The sequence below is a fragment of the Heptranchias perlo genome, unplaced genomic scaffold (assembly GCF_035084215.1).
Source record: "Heptranchias perlo isolate sHepPer1 unplaced genomic scaffold, sHepPer1.hap1 HAP1_SCAFFOLD_43, whole genome shotgun sequence".
Taxonomy (NCBI): Eukaryota; Metazoa; Chordata; class Chondrichthyes; order Hexanchiformes; family Hexanchidae; genus Heptranchias; species Heptranchias perlo.
The window spans coordinates 5054450-5082095 of NW_027139442.1; the positions used below are offsets into that span (position 1 = coordinate 5054450).

Here is a 27646-nt window from a genome sequence, read left to right on the forward strand (position 1 = left end):
AAGAGGCACTCTATTCTGTACCGGCCATTATTGTAAGTGTTATTTGCAGTCTCATCCTCCCACAACACTGACTCGGTCTGACTTCAATACCCAGAAGGTGACGGATGTGTTGATTATTGTGTCAGCGATTGCTGAATCAGTGAATGAAATTTGTCTGTTATTGGATGTGAGTGAGGGATTTATTCTGTCCTTGTCAGTCTGACGAGTACCGCAGTGAATGTGACACTAAGTTTTGCACTGCTTCTGATTCTAGCGCTGCGAGGAAACACTTTGGATCTATTAGGGCGAGTTACAGTGAAACAGCCTCCGTCACCACAGCTGGAGAGGGAACATAGACACACTTCATTTGATCCGAGTCTGGTTCTTCAGAGATTAAATTATTTCCAACAGAGCCAAGCTGATACTATATCGGAAATGAGTACTTGCATCTCTTGTACTTTGCATGAGTACACGAGCCTCTTCCTGAAAAATGTCCGAGTTAGATTGACACTGGGGGTGTAGATACCTCATGTGAAAGAGTAGGATCGAAATCAGACATTTCCTTCTCTGTTTGCCAGTAATTTCACTGTCCAAATGTGGCACTGGATGTGATGATGGGACTCAGTCTGCGCAGTGAGTGGAATTCACCTCCCTCTAATCCTGGGTGTGATGTGTGGAAGTTAAACTGTGTCCGTTTCAAATTCCTGATGTTGGTTAGTCTGGAATTGTCACCCTTGTCTGTCTGTGTCTGTGTAAAATAAACACTGCTACTGTACCTGCCCGAAACTTCAAAGATCAGCTCTACTCCGAACTTTCCCTGGTGTTTATAAAGGGCTATGATATGGACAGTTTATAAATACTAGTCGTGCCCCGGCTGACATCCGCTCCCTCCCTTCATGAATTTCCCGTGTAATTATTTGTTTTATCTGCACTGTACCACCATTTCAACCCAGGAGATCACAGCTCTTTCCGTCGCCGATTTGGTGGCTCTGAAAAGAGCCTTTGTTGCACTTGGTGCTGAAGCCGGGTCGGGTTCAGGCGCGCTCCCCGCGGATGCGGCGGGCCAGCTGGATGTCTTTGGGCATGATGGTGACTCGCTTGGCGTGGATGGCGCACAGGTTGGTTTCCTCAAACAGCCCCACCAGGTAAGCCTCGCTGGCCTCCTGCAGGGCCATGACGGCCGAGCTCTGGAAGCGCAGGTCTGTCTTGAAATCCTGAGCGATCTCTCGCACCAGGCGCTGGAAGGGCAGTTTGCGGATCAGCAGCTCGGTGGATTTCTGGTAGCGGCGGATCTCCCTCAGAGCCACAGTGCCGGGTCTGTAGCGATGAGGCTTCTTCACTCCGCCCGTGGCTGGAGCGCTCTTCCTGCCCGCTTTGGTAGCCAACTGTTTGCGAGGAGCTTTCCCGCCGGTCGATTTGCGCGCTGTCTGCTTGGTCCTGGCCACTTTCTGAACTGATCTCAAAACAACCCGAGACAAACAGACTGTTAATGCGGAGTCAGCTCTGGGGCCGGCTTTTAAAGGGTCAAAGAGGATCCGCCCCTGGCCTGTGATTGGCTGATAACCCACACCCTGTCAGGGAGGGACCGCCCCCGGCCTATGATTGGCAGGTTTGAACCGCGCTCTGTCAGTCAGACCGAAACGGCGTGAGGTATTGGCCGCCAAATTGGCTGAGCTGAAATTGATCAACGATTTCAAAAAGCCCGCCAATTTCAGAGCATCAAATAACAGTTTCAAGAAAATCTCATTTCCCTCCAGCAGTTTAAGAATCCCTCTCTTTATAATCTCCATTATTTCCTACTCCTCAGCTCAAATCTCAGGCTGTTTCACATTCCGGTTCATTCTCTGATCTGTCTGTGAACGGGCGGGAATCAAGCACCGTTCATTGTTTTCCGTAACGGGACAAAGTCCAGATTCAATTTCAAAAATCCCGCCAGTTCCGGCCCGGTGAACCGCTCCTCAAACAGAAACTTCACATCGAACTGATAATTGAATGAGGGCAGGAAATAAACACCGAGCAGAGAGGACACAGCGGGATAGGGTCTGAGGGAATTTACTCTGAGCGGAGAATGTAATGTCTGGGGAAAGACTCTGTATCACCGCCTATTCATTTATACCGTGAAACCGGGAATTCCGCTACTTCTCTCGGGATGGCCGAGATCCCCGGCCGTTGTTTCTAATCTCCCTGTACTGAGTGTTGGGGAATCTCCTCATATTAATTAAATATCGGAAACTGATTCCCCATCCCGAGATCTTTCCTCTCCCCGTTCCCAGGTCAGTGCTCTCTCTGTGAGGCGGTGGGCGGCTCTTAGAAGAGCCTTTGTTTTGTGTCCGGTTAGAAAGGGTCGAGTTGTTCAGCCGCCGAATCCATAGAGAGTGCGGCCCTGCCGTTTCAGAGCGTACACCACATCCATGGCAGTGACCGTCTTGCGCTTGGCGTGTTCAGTGTAGGTGACCGGGTCCCTGATCACATTCTCCAGGAAAACCTTCAGCACCCCGCGGGTTTCCTCGTAGATCAGACCCGAGATCCGCTTGACACCGCCACGGCGAGCCAGGCGGCGGATGGCTGGTTTGGTGATACCCTGGATGTTATCACGAAGCACTTTACGGTGCCGCTTGGCTCCGCCTTTGCCCAGTCCTTTGCCTCCTTTCCCTCTGCCAGACATGATGATTCTTCACTCAAATCGACGCTGAATGAATAAAGAACTTATGCTGGTTCCGTTTTTATCCAGCCCGCACCGGCTTGACTGAGAATTGCACAGGGTGTGAGAGGGAGGGGAGGAGACAGAGTGAAATATTTAACAGAGAGGGGAGGAGAGAGTCAGAGTGACGAGCACAGCGGAGAGCGGCCTCTGATCTTCCAGCTCCACCTCCAGCTTTCTCCACCCACCAATTTCAAACCGTTTATCGATAATTGAACCGAAACACAGCGCTCCGCACAAACCCTTACAGACTCGGGCTTCATTTTCAAGGATTCCCAGAAACCCGGAGTTTTAAAAAAAAGCCCCGTTACAATTAACAGTCATTGATATTCCTGCCTAAATACACTCCCTTCTATAACAAGTCAACCCGCCTCCTTCCATTTCAGTCCCAGACCCGATTCTATCTCCCCACACATCCCCTCCCTGATCGGTTCAGCAGTTTACAAACACTTTATTCCAGCTGATTTGAAGAATCTCATGTGTTGGGGTTTGAATTGTGATAGCGGCCGATCTCCGCCAGTTTTATCCTGACACCGATTCTCGCCCTGAATCTGTGAGAAAAAAATGAACTGGGACTGGAGCCGAACACAAGCCAGTTACAGTGAGGCCCGGCCCGGACATATCGGAAACTGCTTCCCCACCCCTAGATCTTTCCTCTCTCCGGTCCCAGGTCAGTGATGTCTCTGTGAGGCGGTGGGTGGCTCTTAGAAGAGGCTTTGTTTTGTGTTCTGTCTATTTTGTTTCAGTCAGTGGGGGTCGGGCGGGGGTAACGAGTCACCAGGACCCTGGGTTTATTTGAAATATTTTCTATCTGAAATCTGAGCCCGGCCCCGGGACAGGAATCATCCGATTCCTGGATCAGCTCTTTTCTGAGAGACGTGGGTGGCTCTGAGAAGAGCCGTTGGGTTCAGATGGTCACAAGTTGCACTTGAGTTTTTACTTCATTTGCCCGCTGCTTTCTTAGGCTTTGTTGACTTCGGCTTGGGCTTGGCCCTCGGTTTTTCCACCTTCTTCGCCTTCGCTTTCACTGGTTTGGGGGTCTTGGGCTTCGTTGCCGCCGCTTTCTTCTTAATAGGTGATTTCGCCGCCTTTTTTGTGGTCGATTTCTTGGCCACAGGTTTCTTGGCCGCTGATTTCTTGGCCGCCGGTTTCTTGGCCGTTAATTCCTTGACGGCTGTTTTTTTGGCCGCTGGTTTCTTTCCGGGAGATTTCTTGGTTACTCGTTTCTTCACCTTCTTTACCACTTTTGCCTCGGCTTCTTTCTCAGCGACTCTGAAGGAGCCCGAGGCGCCCGTGCCCTTGATCTGCACCAGGGAGCCTTTTTCCACTTTTCTCTAGATACATAATTTGATTTGGGACCGGAGCTTCTCCACATCCAGGCCTTTGGTAGCCAGAACCTTCTTTATCGCGGCGAGGGATATCCCCTTGCGATCCCTGCAATCCGCCACAATCTTGAGGACTTGTTCGCCCAATTTGGGACCGGCTGTCTTGGTTCGGGGAATCGCCTTCTTCTTCTTCTTCTTCTTCTGAGTATTGGTTTGAGCCGCGGCGGCGGCAGGAGGTTCCGTTTCGGCGGCTGCAGTATCTGTCATGTCCGGGACTCTGCAGAAAATCTCTCTCACAGTCAGAGCTGGTTCATAATTAAACGAGAGGTGGTTAGACTCTCCCTTGTTGGAGATGGTCATTGCCTGGCACTTATCTGGCGCGAATGTTACTTGCCACTTATGAGCCCAAGCCTGGATGTTGTCCAGGTCTTGCTGCATGCGGGCTCGGACTGCTTCATTATTTGAGGAGTTGCCAATGGAACTGAACAATGTGCAGTCATCAGCGAACATCCCCATTTCTGACCTTATGATGGAGGGAAGGTCATTGATGAAGCAGCTGAAGATGGTTGGCCCTAGGTCACAGCCCTGAGGAACTCCTTCAGCAATGTCCTGGGGCTGAGATGATTGGCCTCCAACAACCACTAACATCTTCCTTTGTTCTCGGTATGACTCCAGCAACTGGAGAGTTTCCCCATTGATTCCCATTGACTTCAATGTTACGAGGGCTCCTTGGTGCCACACTCGGTCAAATGCTGCCTTGATGTCAAGGGCAGTCACTCTCACCTCACCTCTGGAATTCAGCTCTTTTTTTCCATGTTTGGACCAAGGCTGTAATGAGGTCTGGAGCCGAGTGGTCCTGGCGGAAGCCAAACTGAGCATCGGTGAGTAGGTTATAGGTGAGTAAGTGCCGCTTGATAGCTCTGTCGACGACACCTTCCATCACTTTGCTGATGATTGAGAGTGGACTGATGGGACGGTAATTGGCCGGATTGGATTTGTCCTGCTTTTTGTGGACAGGACATACCTGGGCAATTTTCCACAATGTCGGGTAGATGCCAGTGTTGTAGCTGTACTGGAACAGCTTGGCTCGAGGCGCAGCTAGTTCTGGAGCACAAGTCTTCAGCAAGTCCCACAGACTAGTCAAGCAACAGCCTGACATAGCCATACTCACAGAATCATATCTTTCAGCCAACGTCCCAGACTCTTCCATCACCATCCCTGGGTATGTCCTGTCCCACCGGCAGGACAGACCCACCAGAGGTGGCGGTACAGTGATATACAGTCAGGAGGGAGTGGCCCTGGGAGTCCTCAACATTGACTCTGGACCCCATGAAATCTCATGGCATCAGGTCAAACATGGGCAAGGAAACCTCCTGCTGATTACCACCTACCGTCCTCCCTCAGCAAATGAATCAGTCCTCCTCCATGTTGAGCACCACTTGGAGGAAGCACTGAGGGAAGCAAGGGCACAAAATGTACTCTGGGTGGGGGACTTCAATGTCCATCACCAAGAATGGCTCGGTAGCACCACTACTGACCGAGCTGGCCGAGTCCTGAAGGACATAGCTACCAGACTGGGCCTGCGGCAGGTGGTGAGCGAACCAACACGAGGGAAAAACTTACTTGAGCTCGTCCTCACCAATCTACCTGTCGCAAATGCATCTGTCCATGAAAGTATTGGTAGGAGTGACCACCGCACAGTCCTCGTGGAGATGAAATCCCGTCTTCGCACTGAGGACACCATCCAACGTGTTTTGTGGCACTACCACCGTGCTAAATGGGATAGATTCAGAACAGATCTAGCAGCTCAAAACTGGGCATCCATGAGGCGCTGTGGGCCATCAGCAGCAGCAGAATTGTATTCCAGCACAATCTGTAACCTCATGGCCCGGCATATTTCTCACTCTACCATTACCAACAAGCCAGGGGATCAACCCTGGTTCAATGAGGAGTGCAGAAGAGCATGCCAGGAGCAGCACCAGGCGTACCTAAAAATGAGGTGCCAACCTGGTGAAGCTACAACTCAGGACTACATGCATGCTAAACAGCGGAAGCAACATGCTATAGACAGAGCTAAGCGATTCCACAACCAACGGATCAGATCAAAGCTCTGCAGTCCAGCCACATCCAGTCGTGAATGGTGGTGGACAATTAAACAACTAACGGGAGGAGGAGACTCTGCAAACATCCCCATTCTCAATGATGGCGGAGTCCAGCACGTGAGTGCAAAAGACAAGGCTGAAGCGTTTGCAACCATCTTCAGCCAGAAGTGCCGAGTGGATAATCCATCTCAGCCTCCTCCCGATATCCCCACCATCACGGAAGCCAGTCTTCAGCCAATTCGATTCACTCCACGTGATATCAAGAAACGGCTGAGTGCACTGGATACAGCAAAGGCTATGGGCCCCGACAACATCCCAGCTGTAGTGCTGAAGACTTGTGCTCCAGAACTAGCTGCGCCTCTAGCCAAGCTGTTCCAGCACAGCTACAACAGTGGCATCCACCCGACATTGTGGAAAATTGCCCAGGTATGTCCTGTCCACAAAAAGCAGGACAAATCCAATCCGGCCAATTACCGCCCCATCAGTCTACTCTCAATCATCAGCAAAGTGATGGAAGGTGTCGTCGACAGTGCTATCAAGCGGCACTTACTCACCAATAACCTGCTCACCGATGCTCAGTTTGCGTTCCGGCAGGACCACTCGGCTCCAGACCTCATTACAGCCTTGGTCCAAACATGGACAAAAGAGCTGAATTCCAGAGGTGAGGTGAGAGTGACTGCCCTTGACATCAAGGCAGCATTTGACCGAGTGTGGCACCAAGGAGCCCTAGTAAAATTGAAGTCAATGGGAATCAGGGGGAAAACTCTCCAGTGGCTGGAGTCATACCTAGCACAAAGGAAGATGGTAGTGGTTGTTGGAGGCCAAGCATCTCAGCCCCAGGGCATTGCTGCAGGAGTTCCTCAGGGCAGTGTCCTAGGCCCAACCATCTACAGCTGCTTCATCAATGACCTTCCCTCCATCATAAGGTCAGAAATGGGGATGTTCGCTGATGACTGCACAGTGTTCAGTTCCATTCGCAACCCCTCAGATAATGAAGCAGTCCGAGCCCGCATGCAGCAAGACCTGGACAACATCCAGGCTTGGGCTGATCAGTGGCAAGTAACATTCGCGTCAGATAAGTGCCAGGCAATGACCATCTCCAACAAGAGAGAGTCTAACCAACTCCCCTTGACATTCAACGGAATTACCATCGCCGAATCCCCCACCATTAACATCCGGGGGGTCACCATTGACCAGAAACTGAACTGGACCAGCCATATAAATACTGTGGCTACGAGAGTAGGTCAGAGGCTGGGTATTCTGCGGCGAGTGACTCACCTCCTGACTCACCAAAGCCTTTCCACCATCTACAAGGCACAAGTCAGGAGTGTGATGGAATACTCTCCACTTGCCTGGATGAGTGCAGCTCCCACAACACTCAAGAAGCTCGACACCATCCAAGATAAAGCAGCCCGCTTGATTGGCACCCCATCCACCACCCTAATCATTCACTCCCTTCACCACCGGCGCACTGTGGCTGCAGTGTGCACCATCCACAGGATGCACTGCAACAACTCGCCAAGGCTTCTTCGACAGCACCTCCCAAACCCGCGACCTCTACCACCGAGAAGGACAAGGGCAGCAGGCGCATGGGAAGAACAGCACCTGCACGTTCCCCTCCAAGTCACACACCATCCCGACTTGGAAATATATCGCCGTTCCTTCATTGTCGCTGGGTCAAAATCCTGGAACTCCCTTCCTAACAGCACTGTGGGACAACCGTCACCACACGGACTGCAGCGGTCCAAGAAGACCGCTCACCACCGCCTTCTCAAGGGCAATTAGGGATGGGCAATAAATGCCGGCCTTGCCAGCGACGCCCACATCCCGTGAACGAATAAAAAAAACTACAGCCGTGATGTTGTCGGAGCCCATAGCCTTTTGCTGTATCCAGTGCATTCAGCCGTTTCTTCATATCACGTGGAGTGAATCGAATTGGCCGAAGAATGGCTTCCGTGATGGTGGGGATATCGGGAGGAGGCCGAGATGGATCATCCACTCGGCACTTCTGCCTGAAGATGGTTGCAAACGCTTCAGCCTTTTCTTTTGCACTCATGTGCTGGACTCCGCGTCATTGAGGATGGGGATGTTTGCAGAGCCTCCTCCTCCCGTTAGTTGTTTAATTGTCCACCACCATTCACGACTGGATGTGGCAGGACTGCAGAGCTTTGATCTGATCCGTTGGTTGTGGAATCGCTTAGCTCTGACTATAGCATATTGCTTCCGCTGTTTAGCATGCATGTCGTCCTGAGTTGTAGCTTCACCAGGTTGGCACCTCATTTTTAGGTACGCCTGGTGCTGCTCCTGGCATGCTCTTCTTCACTCCTCATTGAACCAGGGTTGATCCCCTGGCTTGTTGGTAATGGTAGAGTGAGGAATATGCCGGGCCATGAGCTTACAGGTTGTGCTGGAATACGATTCTGCTGCTGCTGATGGCCCACAGCGCCTCATAGATGCCCAGTTTTGAGCTGCTAGATCTGTTCTGAATCTATCCCATTTAGCACGGTGGTAGTGCCACAAAACACGTTGGATGGTGTCCTCAGTGCGAAGACGGGACTTCATCTCCACGAGGACTGTGCGGTGGTCATTCCTACCAATACTTTCATGGACAGATGCATTTGCGACAGGTGGATTGGTGAGGACGAGGTTTTTCCCTCGTGTTGGTTCGCTCACCACCTGCCGCAGGCCCAGTCCAGCAGCTATGTCCTTCAGGACTCGGCCAGCTCGGTCAGTCGTGGTACTACCGAGCCATTCTTGGTGATGGACAATGATGGACATTGAAGTCCCACACCCAGAGTACATTTTGTGCCCTTGCTACCTTCAGTGCTTCCTCCAAGTGGTGCTCAACATGGAGGAGGACTGATTCATCAGCTGAGGGAGGACGGTAGGTGGTAATCAGCAGGAGGTTTCCTTGCCCATGTTTGACCTGATGCCATGAGATTTCATGGGGTCCAGAGTCAATGTTGAGGACTCCCAGGGCCACTCCCTCCTGACTGTATATCACTGTACCGCCACCTCTGGTGGGTCTGTCCTGCCGGTGGGACAGGACATACCCAGGGATGGTGATGGAAGAGTCTGGAACGTTGGCTGAAAGGAATGATTCTGTGAGTATGGCTATGTCAGGCTGTTGCTTGACTAGTCTGTGGGACAGCTCTCCCAATTTTGGCACAAATCCCCAGATGTTAGTAAGGAGGACCTTGCAGGGTCGACTGGTCTTGGCTTGCCGTTGTCGTGTCCGGTGCCTAGTGGTCCAATGCCGTGTGGTCCGTCCGGTGTTATTCTTATTATGACTTCTCGGAGCGAGATTTTACAACTGAGTGGCTTGCTGGGCCATTTCAGAGGGCAATTAAGAATCAACCACATTGCTGTGGGTCTGGAGTCACATATAGGCCAGACCGGATAAGGACGGCAGGTTTCCTTCCGTAAAGGACATTAGTGAACCAGATGGGTTTTTACGACACTCCGGGAGTTTCATGGCCATCATTGCTGATACTCGTATTTTAATTCCAGATTTTTTTGTTTAACTAATTGAATTTAATTAATTAATTGAATTTAAATTCGCCAGCTGCCGTGGCGGCACATGGGGAGGTGGCGGGGAAGTGGAGTTGAGGTCGCAGGTCAGCCCTGATCTGATTGAATGGCGGAGCAGGCTCGAGGGGCTGTCTGGCCTCCTCCTCCTCCTATTTCTTATGTTCTTTTGTAGGGAGCCTTATATCCAAGTGTGCTGATGAAACTAAGTTAGGGGGCACAGCAAACATTATAGATAGGAGAAGAAAGTTGCAAATGGACATTGATAGATTCAGTGAGTGGGTGAAACTGTGGCAGATGGAGTTCAACTTGGGGAAGTGTGAGGTCATCCACTTTGGACCATACAAAGATAGACAGAGTATTTTCTAAATGGGAAAAATCTAGGAACTGCGGATGAGCAGAGGGATTTATGAGACCAATTACAGAATTCACTAATACGTGCAAAAATAAGTTAATATGTTAATAGAATTTTGATCTTTATCTCAAGGGACATAAAATAAAAAGGAGTGGAAGTTATGTCACAGTTATACAGAGCTCTGGAGAGACCTCATTTAGAGTACTGTGTTCAGTTCTGGGCACCGCATCTCTGGCAGGATAAGAACATATGAAATATGAGCAGGTGTAGGCCATACGGCCCCTCGAGTCTGCTCCACCATTCAATAGATCATGGCTGATCTTGAACCTCATCTCTACTTTATCGCCCTCTCCACATATCCCTTGATTGCCTTGTCCAAAAATCTATCGACTTCAATCTTGAATACACTAAACGACTGAACATCCACATCCCTCTGGCGTCGAGAGAATAGCATCAATGAAGATAAAGGGAATGAAATGAAATGTGTCATAAAGTTGCATCTGGCTGCTCTGTCTGACAATTTTGATCGCAACTTCCCTGCAGAGTGATTTGAAAATTTGATGGAAAAGCGTTGGTTGAAAGATCCGTTTGCTTTCGAAAATCCTGAATCAATAATGAGGCTAAACTTGATGCCTGAGCAAGAAAACGCGCTGATGCGACTCAAATGTGAGCACACTGAAAACACGCCACAAGTCATTCAGTCTGTCATCTTTTTGGATCAGTGCTTTCAATGATTATCCTCTGTTAAGTAAGATTAGTGTTCTGTTGTTGCTGCCGTTCACGACAACCGACATGTGCGAACTGGGATTTTCGACTGTGAGAAGGTTAAAAACAAGAGAAAGAAACCGACTCAACGGCTCACCTGATAAGCGTGTAGAGCTTTCATCTCGTGATCCAGATTGGAACGAGATCTTGAAAAACAGGCAGACCCACCCGTCATATTGAGTAAGTAAAAATGAACCTGATCTTTTACTGTATTTATACTGTATTTAAAATGTTTATCAATAACGTCGATGTCTAATTTTAGTTGTTACTTGAAGTGAAGTGAAGAGCGAGCATGGACTGACCTTTATTGAGATTTGATGAAAACTCCAGTCAGAAGATATTATTGTTTAGGGTCCCTGGGGGAAGTGTTTTCCTTCCACCGGGTCACGAGGAAAAAAGTTTGAGAAACACTGTTCTAACATTGTACGGTCAGCGTCGGTTCAGCAAACCGGCTCTGAACTCCTCAGTCCGTATTTCGAGACACGGTTCTGTGCGCGACACGGGCAAAAAAACACTGACCGACGCCCGGCGACTAATGGCGGCCGAAGGCCCCACAATCCCCCGCGCCCCAGAAACCCCTCTATCCAAGGCGCTGATTTTCCGCTCAGACTGCGCATGCACCCCAGGCCCGCATTGCATTCTGGGAGCGCCTCGGTCCTGTAGTTTGTCGCGAGTCGGACTCGGTGGAAACGGGAGAAGAATCTGGGAAGACGCTGGGTGAGGCGTTTAATGGTGCCAGGGGCTCCCCGCCCGCCCGCCCGCCCGTCCGCCGGGCCCCCCGGCTGTGATTCAGGGTCTGAGCAGCACTCGACGTTGCTGAGACTCCGCTCGGCCCAGCTCAGTGTCTGGGACCAGCCCCGCGCATGTTCCGGTCATCGCGCCTTCCTGCTCCTGCGCGCTGCTCCCCTTCGAATTGAGTTAGACCGTATTCTACCGCGCTGGGCATTTTGGGTAACGTTATCCGCCATTGTATAACTCGCGCCGATATTTCTGTGATGGGGTTTCGAAGGGCGAGGTTTAACGAATCAACAGCAAAATACTATACTGCGGATGCTGGAAATGTGAAATATAAAGAGAAAATTCTGGAAATCCTCAACAAGTCAGGCAGCATCCGTGGAGAAAGAAACAGAGTTAACGTTTCAGGTTAGAGTTCAGATTTTGTCAGAACTTTGTGAAGTGAAAGAATTCACAGTTTTTCAGCAATTAGAGAGCCAGGGAAAGAGGGGGCGGGGAGGGAAAGAACAATAGGGAAGGTCTGTGATCCGGTGGAGGGCAGGCACGATAAAGCAACAAAATGGATGATGGTGCATTGCAAGGAGGGTAGTAATGGGTCAAGTAAAGAAACAATGGAGGGCTTCAGAGAAGCTTTAAAGAGCTCCAGTCAGTTGGATGTGTGAATGAGGCCGTGAGCCAAAGGAAACGAATTTGAAGCGGAGAGAGAGGGACACGCTGTGTAACCAGGCACAAACACTCAGCCACAGCCCAGACGTCACTTCTTTCACATTTGGCGTGAAAGGAATATATGAATTAAAATAATCCATGTTATTTGATTTTGAATAGATTAGTTTCTAAATTGAATCATGTTTCTCCAGTTATATTTCCCAACTCAGATTCAAGGCCTCCAACCAAACCCAAATGTTAGAGATGGTGCGAAGGGTTTGGGTTTCAGCAGAGGGAGGAGGGTGAGTGTGTGAGACGGGGATTTTCAGTCTGGGGGAATGAGCAGGAAGAATGTTCCATAGCAATTAGAATTGCCTGTTCTGAACTTCTCTTCTGTATTCACAGTGAGGACTTTTGTAAACTCCAGTGCACTGATTGTGGATAGAGCTTTAACCATCCGACAACCTGAAAAAACATCGCACCATTCACAGCGGGGAGAAAACCGTACACGTGTTCTGTGTGGAGACGAGGCTTCAAATGTTCGTCCAACCTGGAGAGACACAAGGACGATGGAGAAACCGTGGAAATGTGGGGACTGTGGGAAGAGATTCAATTACCCGTCCCAGCTGGAAACTCATCGACGCAGACACAATGGGGAGAGGCCGTTCACCTGCTCCGTGTGTGGGAAGGGATTCACTCAGTCATCCCACCTGCTGACGCACCAGCGAGTTCACACTGGGGAGAGGCCGTTCACCTGCACCGTGTGTGGGAAGAGATTCACTCAGTCTTCCAGCCTCATTGAACATCAACTTGTTCACACTGATAAGAGACCTTTTAAATATTTTGACTGTGACAAGAGTTTTAAAAGCAGAAATGAGCTGCTGACACACCAACGCACTCACACTGGGGAGATGCCGTTCACCTGCACTGAGTGTGGGAAGGGATTCACTCAGTCATCCAACCTGCTGACACACCAACGCACTCACACTGGGGAGATGCCGTTCACCTGCTCCGTGTGTGGGAAGGGATTCACTCAGTCATCCAGCCTCATTGAGCACCAACTTGTTCACACTGATAAGAGACTTTTCAAATGTTCTATCTGTGAGAAGAGCTTTAAAAGAAAAAGTGATCTGCTGACACACCAACGCACTCACAGTGGGGAGAGGCCGTTCACCTGCTCCGTGTGTGGGAAGGGATTCACTCAGTCATCCAGCCTACTGATACACCAGCGAGTTCACACTGGGGAGAGGCCGTTCACCTGCTCCCTGTGTGGGAAGAGATTCACTCGATCATCGCACCGACTGAGACACCAGCGAATTCACACTGACGAGAGGCCGTTCACCTGCTCTGTGTGTGGGAAGGGATTCACTCATTCATCCAGCCTTCTGACACATCAACTTGTTCACACAGGTAAGAGGCCTTTTAAATGTTCTGTCTGTGAGAAGAGCTTTAAAAGAAAAAGTGATCTGCTGACACACCAACGCACTCATACTGGGGAGAGGCCGTTCACCTGCTCCGTGTGTGGGAAGGGATTCACTCTGTCATCCAGCCTACTGACACACCAACGTACTCACACTGGGGAGAGGCCTTTCACCTGCACTGAGTGTGGGAAGTGATTCAGTCAGTCATCCAACCAGCAGACACACCAACGTATTCATATTGGGGAGAGGCTGTTCACCTTCTCCGTGTGTGGGAAGAGATTCACTCATTCATCCTACCTCATTGAACATCAACTTGTTCACACTGATAAGAGACCCTTTGAATGTTCTGACTGTGAGAAGAGCTTTAAAAGAACAAGGGATCTGCTGAGACACCAACGTATTCACACTGGAGAGAGGCCGTTCACCTTCTCCGTGTGTGGGAAAGGATTCACTCTGTCATCCAGCCTGCTGATACACCAGCGAGTTCACATTTGACTGCAGGGGTTGGATTCTGCTGTTATTACTGCTGTTAATCACATGCAGGACTGAACCGTGTTCATTCTGGCAGTTGGGGGTTGTTTCTGATGTTAATAATCCATTTAACTGGACTGCAGTATCAGAATTCTGTACAAGTGTCAAATATATCAGCTTTCTTTTAAACACAGTGTTTCTAGTCCTTGATATCTCGATGATAAGACAAGCTGATTGAGGACTTATAATGAAGTGAGTGGAATCCATCTTATAACGGACTTCCTCCACCTTTTTAAAAGAATGATCTGCAAGATGTCAAAGTATTACAGGACAGAAAATTCTATTATATCACAGGGTCCACTTCAATCAGCCTGAGCAGATTTCCATTACCCTTGTGTGAAAAAGAGATTCCTGATTTCAATGCTCGACGCCCTCGCTCTAAATTTAAGCTTATGCCCTCTTGTTCTGGATTCCCCCAACAGAGAAAATAGTTTCTATTTCTGCCCTATCGAATCCCTTTATAATTTTAAATATCTGGATCAGATCACCCCTCAACCTTCGGAACTCAAGGGAATGCAAACCAATTTTATACAACCAGTCCTCATAGTCGAGCCCTTCAAGCCCCAGTATCATTCTGGTGAATTTGCACTGTCCCCCCTCCAAGGCCAATATATCCTTGGTGAGGATCAGTACTCCAGATGGGCTCTGACCAAGGCTCTGTAGAACTGAAGTATCACTTCCTCCACTTTATATTCCAGCCCTTGAGATAAATGCAAACATTCCATTATTCTGTGATTACTTTTTGTATGGTGAAAAACTGAGTACAGATCCCTGGGGATACGATTCATCAAATTCCGCCAATCAAAGAACATTCCCTTTATCCCTACTCTCTTCTCAGAACACCCAACCAATTCCAACCCAAGTCACAAAGCAACTTTCAATTTTGTGCATTTTTATTTATTCATCTCTTGTGCTGAACCTTATCAAATGCTTTCTGGAAGTCCATGTGGACAACATCCATAATCAATCCCCTGTCCCCCTTGTCAGTGAGCTCAAAAAGTTCAACTAGATTACTCAGACATGACCTGCCCTTCACAATCCATCTTCACTCTCTCTGACCAGCTCATTTATCTCTGATGATAGATTTCAGTAATTTCCCAACAACTGACGTTAAACTGACAGGTCTATATTTTTTTGATTTCTCCCTCCCTCCTTTCTTAAATAACGTAGTGACATTTTCAAATTTCATGTCCAAAAGCACAATTCCTCAGTCTGGAGAGCCATGGGAAATTATGACTAATGCATCTACAATTTCCCCACCCGTTTCCTTTAATACCGTGGGGTGGAAACCATCAGGTCCTGGAGATTTCATTCTTTTTTTACACTTATTTATTTATATGACTGTGTATAACAGGACTGAGTGTTTCAGCGCTGAGTATTTGTTTAACAGGACTGAATGTTTCAGCACTGACTGTGTAACAGGACTGAGTGTTTCAGCGCTGAGTGTGTGTATAAAAGGACTGTCGGTCCCAGCCCAGACTGTATAACAGGACTGATTGTCCCAGCACTGAATGTGTGTATAACAGGATGGAGTATCCCAGCATTAACAGTGTGTATAACAGGACTGAGTGTCCCAGCAATGACTGTGTGAATAACAGAACTGAGTGTCCCAGAACTGATAGTGTGTATAACAGGACTGAGTGTCCCAGCAATGACTGTGTGAATAACAGAACTGAGTGTCCCAGAACTGACAGTGTGTACAACAGGACTGAGTGTTCCAGCACTGACAGTGTGTATAACAGGACTGAGTGTCGCAGCACTGACAGGGTGTATAACAGAACTGAGTGTCCCACACTGACAGTGTGTATAACAGAACTGAGTGTCCCAGTACTGACAGTGTGTATAACAGGACTGAATGTACCAGCAATAATTGTGCGTAGAGTGTACATGTGCTGTTGGAGGAGATAAATGGGTGGGGTAGAATCCATGATAGGGTGAAGTGACATGGGGATTGTCGGTGGAGATTAAATCGTAAACAATTTTACAACACCAAGTTATAGTCCAGCAATTTTATTTTAAATTGCTGGACTATAACTTGGTGTTGTAAAATTGTTTACAATTGTCAACCCCAGTCCATCACCGGCATCTCCACATCGAGATTAAATCGGTTGCAGGAGGTTACAGCGATAGGGAGGGTGCGAGGACCATGGAGGGATTTGAACACAAGGATAAGAGTCTTAAAATCGAGGCTTTGCCGGACCGGGAGCAAGTGTAGTAACACAATAACAGAGACTTACGGTTCACTGCCCGGCAGACAGGTGCGGAAGGCTTTGATGTCCACGGGGGAACAGTCAGGGTCACAGCAGCAGTCGAGGTCGCAGAATCCGCCAGTCAGGTCACTGGTAAAAATGGGAACGGCTGGAACAAGACTCACACAGAGAGACCTTACAACAGAGCACGGACGGTCTCAAAGACCACCTCCCTCCCGTGTCTGAATCCACGATCGCCGTCTTCTCCATCTCCCAAAATCAATCTGCAGACTTATCCTCCCACTGCTTTCTACTCACCGAATTACAGGTTCCAGATACCCAGCACAACCCACTTAATAAAAAATAATTATGTGGAGAGAATAGAGAAGCTGGGATTACTCTCTTTGGAGCAGAGAAGGTTCAAGTGGAGATTTACGAGAATGGTACCGGGGAAGAAGGACTTCAGTTACCTGGAGAGACTGGAGAAGCTGGGATTGTTCTCCTTAGAGCAGAGACGGTTAAGGGGAGATTTAATGGAGGGGTTCAAACTGAGGAGGGGTTTGGATGGAGTCGATGGGGAGAAACTGTTGCCATTGGCGGGAGGGTCGGTAACCAGAGGACACAGATTGAAGGGAATTGGGAAAAGAGCCAGAGGGAGATGAGGAGAATGTTTTCAGGCAGAGAGTTGCTCTGATCTGGAATTCACTGCCTGAAAGGGCGGTGGGAGCAGATTCAATAATAACTTTCAAAAGGGAATCGGGTCAAACCTTGAAGGGGGAAATTTGCGGGACTGTGGGGAAAGAGCAGGGGAGTGGGACTAATCGGATCGCTCCTTCACAGAGCCGGCATGGGCGCGATGGGCCGAGCGGCCTCTTTCACAGAGCAGGCACAGACGCGATAGGCCGAGCGGCCTCTTTCACAGAGGAGGCACAGGCGCGATGGGCCGAGCGGCCTCTTTCTGTGCTGTTTGATTCTCGCTCCCTTTTGGGCTCCGGCCCAGGGCCCGTTTGACTTGGAGGCGGCAGAGTGACTCCCCCCAGAGCCCAGCTCGACACCGGGCGCTGCCAAAGTGCAGATTCGCGGGACGCCCCGAGTAACTGTCCCCGCCTCGCCCACCCCCCACCGCTCTCCCCTCTCATGCCACTCCCGGGTGCGGCCCCTCTCTCTGTCGGCTCGGCCACGCCCACCGGCCCAAGGCCGTCATCTTCCTACCCCCGGCGCCGACGTTTTGCGAACCGAATGCTGCACAGGAACCGCGCGGCGCATGCGCGACATCCCTTGGGTGGGGGCGGAATGTCCGCGTCGTGACGCTAAGCGGAAAGGGGAGTGACGCTGCGGCGTGTCATGTGATGGCAGGAGTCAGCTCAGGAGGAGTGCCGGGGGGTGGGGGGTGTTGATGAGAGCTGTCAATCAAAGGGCCCGGAGTCAGCACTCACTGCGCACTGGGTTTGTCGAATTTGTTCAAACATGCAAAATCTGCAAGAATTAATTAAAAATGGAAATGTACAATAAATGAGAAAAAATTGCAAATACATTAATCTGAATTAAAAACGGACAAATCCAAAATCACATAAAGCTGATGGTCTGGTTCCTCCTGCCACTATTAGTCTTCTCTGCCTGGGGCACAGGATGAGCAGAATGTTTGAATGTAACTTTTTTAATGCAGAAGGTTCTGGCTGTATTGAATGGACCAGCGAGGGAGGCAGTGGGGCCTGATTGTAGCAGCAAATTCCAAAGAGTTGGCTAAGTTCAGAGCGGTACCTTGGGATATGACAGCCTAGAAATTGGGATATTAAAAATTATTTTGGTACATGTGCACTAGCTTTTTGTGCTTGGTGCACGTGGACACCCAAACCCATTTGCTCCTCCACAGTCCCTAGTTTCTCACCATTAAGAAAATACTCCTATTTCTCACCTGGTGCCTGCAATAGATGCTCTTTGTATAATTCCCCACATCTTCACTGTCCGATTTTATTTACTCTCTTCACTGTCCATTAATGACAGACAAGGTGAGGCAGGAGCTTTTTTTTATATTTCAAACTATACTTCATTTCATAAAATTTATGGATACATACAGTTCAATGTAAATATCACAGTTACAATTCAAAACAATACAAACAGATCGTACACACTACGATTCCATTATTACATTTTCAGGATTAAACATTTAATATTGAAATCATATTATTTCCAGACTAATAACAGCAAACCATTTCATGTTAGAATCACATCTTGTATCATTTCACAGCACCGCATTTGTTTGACAAATTAAAATTTCTGTCTGGTATTTCCAAATTTATGTGAAGTATTAGATTGATATCAGTTACTTTAGTGAACTCATTGATGTCAATGGATATTAAAATCAGGCGTGGTGAATAACGGGCGCCCGATTGTCTACCGCCCGTCTTGCACCACCGACAAACGTGAAAATCTACTCTAATGGACTTTAATTTTTGAGGAAATGTATTCAGATGTTTCTACATTTTAAAAAATGTAACAATTAGATTCAGTGGGTATTTCACCCCGTTCTTCAGCTCCGCTCTGAATTTAATCTGGGTCACAGCATAAATACACGTGTTGGTGCAGGAACTGAGAAGTTGAAGCATGAATCCGGCTGACTCAATGTCACTGGCCGTATAGGACTGGGCGTTTGTAGTACGCAGAGATATAAAATAAAAAACTTCTGCGCTCCATAACAATATAAAACTGCCTGATATAGAGAAGAGTAAAATAATGGATTTCCTTCGGTTCTCCATATCTGGATCCTTGTGATTCTCTCCATTGCTGCGGCCCCGGAGTCCCCTGCGGACTCTACTGGTCGCTAAAATGTGCCTGGTGGTGAGAACATTGAACAGCAAAATCAGAATGAATGGGAGACAAGGCATTAACACAAGATAAAACAAGTCAAAAGCTGCCCAAGCGGGTGAAGTTAAAATGGTCGGTTTGACGACACAACCCCGGTGTACATTGTCCATTATATATTCCGGATCAATTACAAAGTACCAGGGAATGTTTTGTAAACAGCTCAGCGCACTCACCACCCCGATAACAACAGCCGCCGTTTTCTCGGTGCAATATTTTGTTTTCAGCTTCTGACAACAAATAGCCACAAATCGATCAAAGGTGAAAACCACTGTGAACCAGACAGAGGCCACTGTAGCTGCTAAACTCAGGTTGAGAATGAGACGGCACACGGGGGTAATGGTCAAGAATGAAACTGGGAAATAAATATCAGCAATGCGCCATATTATGACATCAGTGATAACGACCAGGAGATCGGCCGCCGCCATTCCAACGAGGTAGCGAGTGATACATTTGGAGAGTCCGCACTTTCCTCGGGACAGGATCAGAATCGCCACCAAGTTAACTGTAAGAGAGAGAAACGGAAGGAGAGACATTGCTGATCAGACCTGGAGACAAAGCAGCAGTTTGACAGGATCTGGGGTGAAATTTTCAGCTTTGTTGCTGCATCAAACGGTGGAAACTGATTCATTGACCTGGGCAGAGCTGTCGGACAGGGAAATGTTTTCAAACACAATTATCAATAATGAATTGGGAAATTGATACAGAAAGTGAATAAAGTGAGAACCAGATCCACTGGAAGGGCCGAGGGATGGGGCAGTGCCGGTGGGGAAGAGAGGAGGGAGAGAAACACCGGGATTCCAACAGGTTAAATCCGGATTTGGGCTCCAGATGGACGGTAAAGTGAGCGAGGGACGAGAAGGTGAGGGGACAGGGGGTGGTTTGTTCCTCTGGGTGGAGAGAGCCGACTGGGGCTGGCACAAAACGGGAAAGACCGAGATCCGTGGGGGTGAGTTTGAGGCTTCGTATTGGATTATAAGAGGCAGCTGGAGCCCGAGCGAGGGAGTGCGTTTGGGAGGAAGACCAAGGAAAAGGGCATGTATGAGCTGGAGGGGAATCAGTAGCAGATAGTTTGGGAAAGCGAATGAACTGATGGAACGGATGAGGAGACAGAGGATTCGATGCCGTGGGAGGAGAGGCTGGGATTCACAGGGAGAGACTGCAGCAGAGTGTTAGAGGAAATCTAGTCTATAGGTCCAGCTCACACAATCCAATTCATGAATTCAGCCATTAATTTATGTGGCTATTGTTGTCAATGAACCGCTTGTTGTTTACATAATGTGTTCAATAAATTTTCTTTACACATTCAACTAAAATTACATTAAAATACAATCATTGAATTCGCCTCGTTCTTTATTGAATAAAACTGACACATTGCTTCTGGAATAAAATATCCCCATAATTCAATGCGATAAAGAAATCAATGATCCTATTCTTTAAATACATTTCAATTATATTTATGTATTCAATCAGTAAACAAGTAAAAGGAACGTTCACATAAACAGACTGAGGAGCTGATAGTGATAAACACACCCGGAGAGAGTACAATAAAACTCTCACAATCTGACAACATCCTAATAACACCTTCAAGTCACATTTCATTTTCATAATTGTACTGGAAGTTTCAGCAGTTCATTCCGATGAATTATTCACACCGCTGCTGCTCTCTCTCTCTCTCCCCTCTCTCGTTCTCCGTGAGTGCATTTCTCTCTCTCTGTCCATCTCTTCCTCTCTTTCCTTCTCACCGTCCCTCTCGTTTTCCTTCTCAGTCGCGTTCTGTATCGCTGCACTCTATCTCTCCGCACTGTCTCTACTCTTTCTCATTGCCCCCTTTCATTTCCTAGTAAATCCTTACATCCTGCGACTGTTTTCTCTTCACCAGCCCCGTGTTCCAACGATTCTATTCTCAGTGTCAGTTTGTTAAATGGTGAAGCCTCTGTGTTTCTATAGATCATCCAAGGTTCCACCAGTTCACCGACAATGTTCACTTCTTCTATAATGCATGGAATAAAGAGAATCGAATGCCTCTTCCAGACAAACCTCACAATATTTGAAATTCATTACTCTGTAATTACAAAGCACAGCGTTAGATGGCGGCATTGTTCAATTAACAGAGCGCCAACATCACCGCTGCTGCTTATAATCTACAGATAAATAGAAATGCTCATGATTTCAACACATGAAGTGCAACATGACCTCAAAACATTGCATTTTACAGTGAATTCATCCACAGTGTATCAGAGAATGAGATGTGAAAGAATCAGCAGCAAACTCAGTTCAGTAACCAGACATCTGATGCGGCGTCACATAAACACAGAATGAAATAACATTTCATAACTGTGATAACCAATAAATACATTGAAATCCCAGTTAAACTGAACCATGTTATTGTGGAGGGAGGACATTGCGCTGCCTCCTTGTAACACTGAGATGGTGAGCTGTCTCATTATCAATCACTGAAAACACAATGATGAAAAAATATATAAGGACAGGTTACTTCCACAAAATGAAACTGTTAACAGCTCCTGATGGTCTGATACCAACTCCTAGCCCAGACACCTGAGTCTAATACGTTAAGTACAGAGAATAATCCAGTAACAATGCCACGGTTGGATATAAAAGATCGTAATGCATGTAATGCAGATGCTACAAGACCAAAAGAGCAGAGACTTAGGACAGAACAGTCCACTGTGCAATACATGACCGGAGAAAATAGAGTGCCAAGTACAGCAGCAGAGTTAATACCGATTTACACCTTGAACAGCTGAGTTATTGGCTTACCTGGAACTCCAACGGCTGCGAGAACTGGATAATAAATACATTCTATCTGATACATTACTGAATATCCCATTTCTGTGAGAAGCAATGATTTCTGTTGGCCTGGAAACAACAGCTCCGGCAGGCAGTCTGTGTGGATTCATTACAGCGATCCCTGATTTATACAGAGGGTAAATCTCCACTGACACGGTTATATCCCTGATCATTGCTATTAGTTACAGTCATTTGAACAAACACATTACATCTGCAGCTTTGACTCCGATGTAAATGATGACGTGGATATATCACAAACTTCTCAAAGTTCAGAACCTTGTCTTAATGAGACCTCTCTCAGGAATAAAGTTAAAAGCTGTGCTCAGAAAGGACTGATCCAACAAAAATGAGCGGCTTCATTTACAGTTTTCATATAATTGTATTGACCATGTTCACTTTTACCGATTCAATTATAAATTTTATAGATTTCTCCAAATTATACATTGAATCCAGGGACACAAGCAGACCCGTTTCAATCTGTTCCTGCAGTTTCCCAGTGAAAATATGAATGTTGACACGAAGCCAGCCTCTAAAAGAGATACCATCCTTTCAGGCAGTGCTTAACAACACTCTGTGTGAAAAATGTTCTCCTTATTTCCCCTCTAGTTGTTTTGCCAATTATTGTAAACCTATGACCTCTGGTTATCAATCCAATTGCCAGAGTAAACAGTTACCCCTATTTGCTCTATAAAAACGCCTCATTATTTTGATCACCTCTTTTTGATCTCCCCTTAACCTTTTCTGTTCTAAGGAGAACAAGCCCAGCTTCTCCAATCTCTCCACATAACTGAAGTCCCTCATCCCTTGTATCACCCTGGTAAATCTCCAGTGTACCCTCTCCAAGGCCTTGACATCCTTCTTAAAGTGTGGTGCCCAGTGTTGTACACAATACTCCAGCTGAGGCCTAACCAGTCTTTGTAAAGGTTTAACATGACTTCCCTATTTGTGTATTCAATGCCCCATTTAAAAACCCGTGTATCCCATCCGCTGGCTTAACCACCTTATCAACTTGCCCTGCCACATTCAAAGATTTGTGAATATGCGCCCCCAAGTCACTCTGCTCTTCCACCACACCCAAAATATTACTTTGAGTTCCATCGAGTTACTTCGAAACTACAGCACAGAAACAGGCCATTCGGACCAACTTGTTTATGCCAGCATGTATGCTCCATACAAGCTTCCTCCCTCCCTAATCCATCTAACCCTATCAGGATATGATGTTCCATTATGCCTCTTGTGCTTATCTAGCTTCCCCTTAAATACATCTACGTTATTTCCCTCAACTACTCCTTGTGGTAGCGCATTGCACATTCTCACCACTCATTCGGTAAAGAAGTTTCACCTGAATTCCGTATTGGATTTATTAGTGACAGTCTTATATTTATTCCCTCTAATTTTTTACTCCCTCCCAAGTGGAAGCATTTTCTCTGCATCTACCCTACCAAATTCTATCATTATCTTAAAGACCTCTATGAGGTCACCCCTCAGCCTTCTCTTTTCAAAAGAAAAGAGTGCCAGCCTGTTCAGCCTTTCCTGATAAGGATATCCCATCACTTCTGGTATCATCCTTGTGAATCTTTTCTGCACCCTCTCCAATCCCTGTATATCATTTCTATAATATGGAGACTAGACTGTGCACAATAATCCAAGTGTGGCCGAACGAAAGCTCCACACAAGTCGAACATAACTTCTTTGTTTATCAATTCTATCCCTCCAGAATTGTACCCCAGTGCTTGACTCGCTATTTTGTCAACCTGCGTCGCTACTTATAGTGATTGGTCTATTTGTGCCACAAGATTTTAATAAAATTTGAAAATATGTTTTATTTCATAAAATTTAAGGATACACGCATTTCAATGAAAATGTCACAATCACCGTTCAAACAATACAATACAGATCGTGCAAACTAAGACCTCATTATTACAATTCAACACACAGTACATCTCTTCTAATACATTCTGTACCATACAAAGTGAAATGGCCTTACATGGTCGCCTTTCCTCAAAGAACCTTTACGCAGGCAGCACCTCACTTCAGTGCGTCCCTCAGAACATACTCCTGGACCTTGGAATGTGCCATTCGGCAACACTCGTTCGAGGACAGCTCCTTCAACTGGAATCCAAGCATGGAGTGGCCCTGGGAGTCCTCAATATTGACTCTGGACCCCATGAAATCTCATGGCATCAGGTCAAACATGGGCAAGGAAACCTCCTGCTGATTACCACCTACCGCCCTCCCTCAGCTAATGAATCAGTCCTCCTCCATGTTGAGCACCATTTGGAGGAAGCACTGAGGGTAGCAAGGGCACAGAATTTACTCTGGGTGGGGGACATCAATGTCCATCACCAAGGGTGGCTGGGTAGCACCACTACTGACTGAGATGGCCGAGTCGTGAAGGAAATAGCTGCCAGATTAGGCCTGGGGCAGGTGGTGAGCGAACCAACACGAGGGAAAAACCTACTTGACCTCGTCCTCACCAAACTACCTGTGGCAAATGCATCTGTCCATGACAGTATTGCTGGAGTGACCACCGCAAAGTCCTCGTGGAGACGAAGTCCCGTGTTCGCACTGAGGACACCATCCAACGTGTTGTGTGGCACTACCACCGTGTTAAATGGGATAGATTCAGAACAGATCTAGCAGCTCAAAACTGGGCACACATGAGGCACTGTGGGCCATCAGCAGCAGCAGAATTGTATTCCAGCACAATCTGTAACCTCATGGCCCGGCATATTCCTCACTCTACCATTACCAACAAGCTCGGGGATCAATCCTGGTTCAATGAAGGGTGTAAACGGGCATGCCAGGAGCAGCACCAGGCGTACCTAAAAATGAGGTGCCAACCTGGTGAAGCTACAACTCAGGACTACATACATGCTGAACAGCGGAAACAACATGCTATAGACAGAGCTAAGCGATTCCACAACCAACGGATCAGATCAAAGCTCTGCAGTCCTGCCACATCCAGTCGTGAATGGTGGTGGACAATTAAACAACTGACGGGAGAGGAGGATCTGCAAACATCCCCATCCTCAATGATGGCAGAATCCAGCACGTGAGTGCAAAAGATAAGGCTGAAGCGTTTGCAACCGTCTTCAGCCAGAAGTGCCGAGTAGATGATCCATCTCGGCCTCCTCCCGATATCCACACCATTAGAGAAGCCAGTCTTCAGCCAATTCAATTCACTCCAAATGATATCAAGAAACGGCTGAGTTCACTGGATGCAGCAAATGCTATGGGCCCAGACGACATCACAGCTGTAGCGCTGAAGTCTTGTGCTCCAGAACTAGCTGCGCCTCCAGCCAAGCTGTTCCAGTACAGCTGCAACACTGGCATGTACCCCACAATGTGGAAAATTGCCGAGGTATGTCCTGTCCACAAAAAGCAGGACAAATCCAATGCGGTCAATTACCGTCCCATCAGTCTACTCTCAATCTTCAGCAAAGTGATGAAGTGTGTCGTTGACAGTGCTATCAAGCGGCACTTACTCACCAATAACCTGCTCACCCATGCTCAGTTTGGGTTCCACCAGGCCACTCGGCTCCAGACCTCATTACAGCCTTGGCCCAAACACGGACAAAAGAGCTGAATTCCAGAGGTGAGGTGAGACTGACTGCCCTTGACATCAAGGCAGCGTTTGACCGAGTGTGGCACCAAGGAGCCCTAGTAAAATTGAAGTCAATGGGAATCATGGGGGAAACTCTCCAGTGGCTGCAGTCATACCTCGCACAAAGGAAGATGTTAGTGGTTGTTGGAGGCCAATCATCTCAGCCCCAGGACATTGCTGCAGGAGTTCCTCAGGGCTGTGGCCTCGGCTCAACCATCTTCAGCTGCTTCATCAATGACCTTCCCTCCATCATAAGGTCAGAAATGGGGATGTTCACTGATGATTGTACAGTGTTCAGTTCCATTCGGAACCCCTCAAATAATGAAGCAGTCCGAGCCCATATGCAGCAAGACCTGGACAACATCCAGGCTTGGGCTGATAAGTGGCAAGTAACATTCGCGCCAGACAAGTGCCAGGCAATGACCATCTCCAACAATAGAGACTCCAACCCCATCCCCTTGACATTCAAAGGCATTGCCATCGCCGAATCCGCCATTATCAACATCCTTGGCGTCACCGTTGACCAGAAACTGAACTGGACCAGCCACATAAACACTGTGGCTACAAGAACAGGTTTGAGGCTGGGTATTCTGCGGCGAGTGACTCACCTCCTGACTCCCCAAAGCCTTTCCACCATCTACAAGGCACAAGTCAAGATCTCCACTTGCCTGGATGAGTGCAGCTCCAGCAACACTCAAGAAGCTCGACACCATCCTGGACAAAGCAGCCCGTATGATTGGCAACCCATGCACCCCCCGAAACATTCATTCCCTCCACCACAGTCGCACAGTGGCTGCTGGTGTACCATCCACAGGATGCACTGCAGCAACTCGCCAAGGCTTCTTCGACAGCACCTCCCAAACATGCGACCTCGACCACCTAGAAAGACAAGAGCAGCAGGCACATAGGATCAATACCACCTGAAAGTTCCCCCACAAGTCACACACCATCCCGACTTGGAAATATATCGCCGTTCCTTCATCGTCGCTGGGTCGAAATCGTGGAACTCCCTTCCTAACAGCATTGTGGGAGAACCTTCACCACACGGACTGCAGCGTTTCAAGAAGGCGGCTCACCACCACCTTCTCAAGGGCAATTAGGGATGGGCAATAAAAGCCGGCCTCGCCAGCGACGCCCACATCCCATGAACGAATAAATAAAATAAACACACGTAGCGTTGTAAATAAAGTTGGTGAGCTGCAGGCTCAAGTCGCCACATGAGACTATGATATAGTGGCAATAACAGAGACGTGCTTCAAAGAAGGGGAGGATAATATTCCTGCAAGAAAGTATTCAGGAACGATAGAGGAGGAAAGAAAGAAGTGGGGTGGGGGCAGTATTGATCAAAGAAACTATTAGAGGACTGGAAAGGTGTGATGTAGTTTCGGGGTGAAAGACAAAATCTATTTGTTTAAAATTAAGGAATAGCAGAGGAGCTATTTACGCAACTGGGTGTATACTTTAGGCCACCAAATAGTGGGAAGGAGATATAGGAGAACATTTGCAGGCAAATTACAGAAAGATGCAAGAACTAAAGAGTAGTGATAATGGGGGATTACAATTATCGCAAAATAGACTGCGACAGTAAGAGTGTAAAGGGCGAATGGGGGTGGAATTCCTGAAATGTGCTCAAGAGAACTTTCTGGAACGGTATGTTTCCAGCCCAAAAGTGCAAGATCTGGAGAATTAAATGGGCAGGTGGAGTATGTTTCACTGGGGGAGCATTTGGGGAACAGTGATCATAATATCATTAGGTTTAGAATAGTTATGGAAAAAGGACAAGGAACATTCAAATTTGACAATGCTTAACCGGAGGAGGGCTAATTTCAGTGATTTAAAAAAGGGATTCCAGGTGGATTGGAAACAAAGATTGATCGGCAAAACAGTAATTTAACAATGGGAGGCCTTCAAGGAGGAGTCGGTTCAGGAACGAAGTAGAAACATTCCTACGAGGGGGAAAGAAAAGGCATCCAAAACTGGAGCTCCCTGGATGACTAAGGATATAGAGTTTAAAATAAAACAGAAAAAGGAGGGTTATGATGAATGTAAATGTCATAATAAAGTAAGGAACCAGACTGAATACAGAAATT

At 47.7% G+C, this 27646-nt stretch overlaps 2 pseudogenes; one reads left to right on the forward strand and one right to left on the reverse strand.

Annotated features, from left to right (window-relative positions):
• The window catches only part of LOC137312388 (zinc finger protein 850-like), a 568085-nt pseudogene that overhangs the window by 402278 nt on the left and 138161 nt on the right, over positions 1-27646 (forward strand).
• LOC137312464 (histone H1-like) lies at positions 3622-4272 on the reverse strand (annotated as a pseudogene).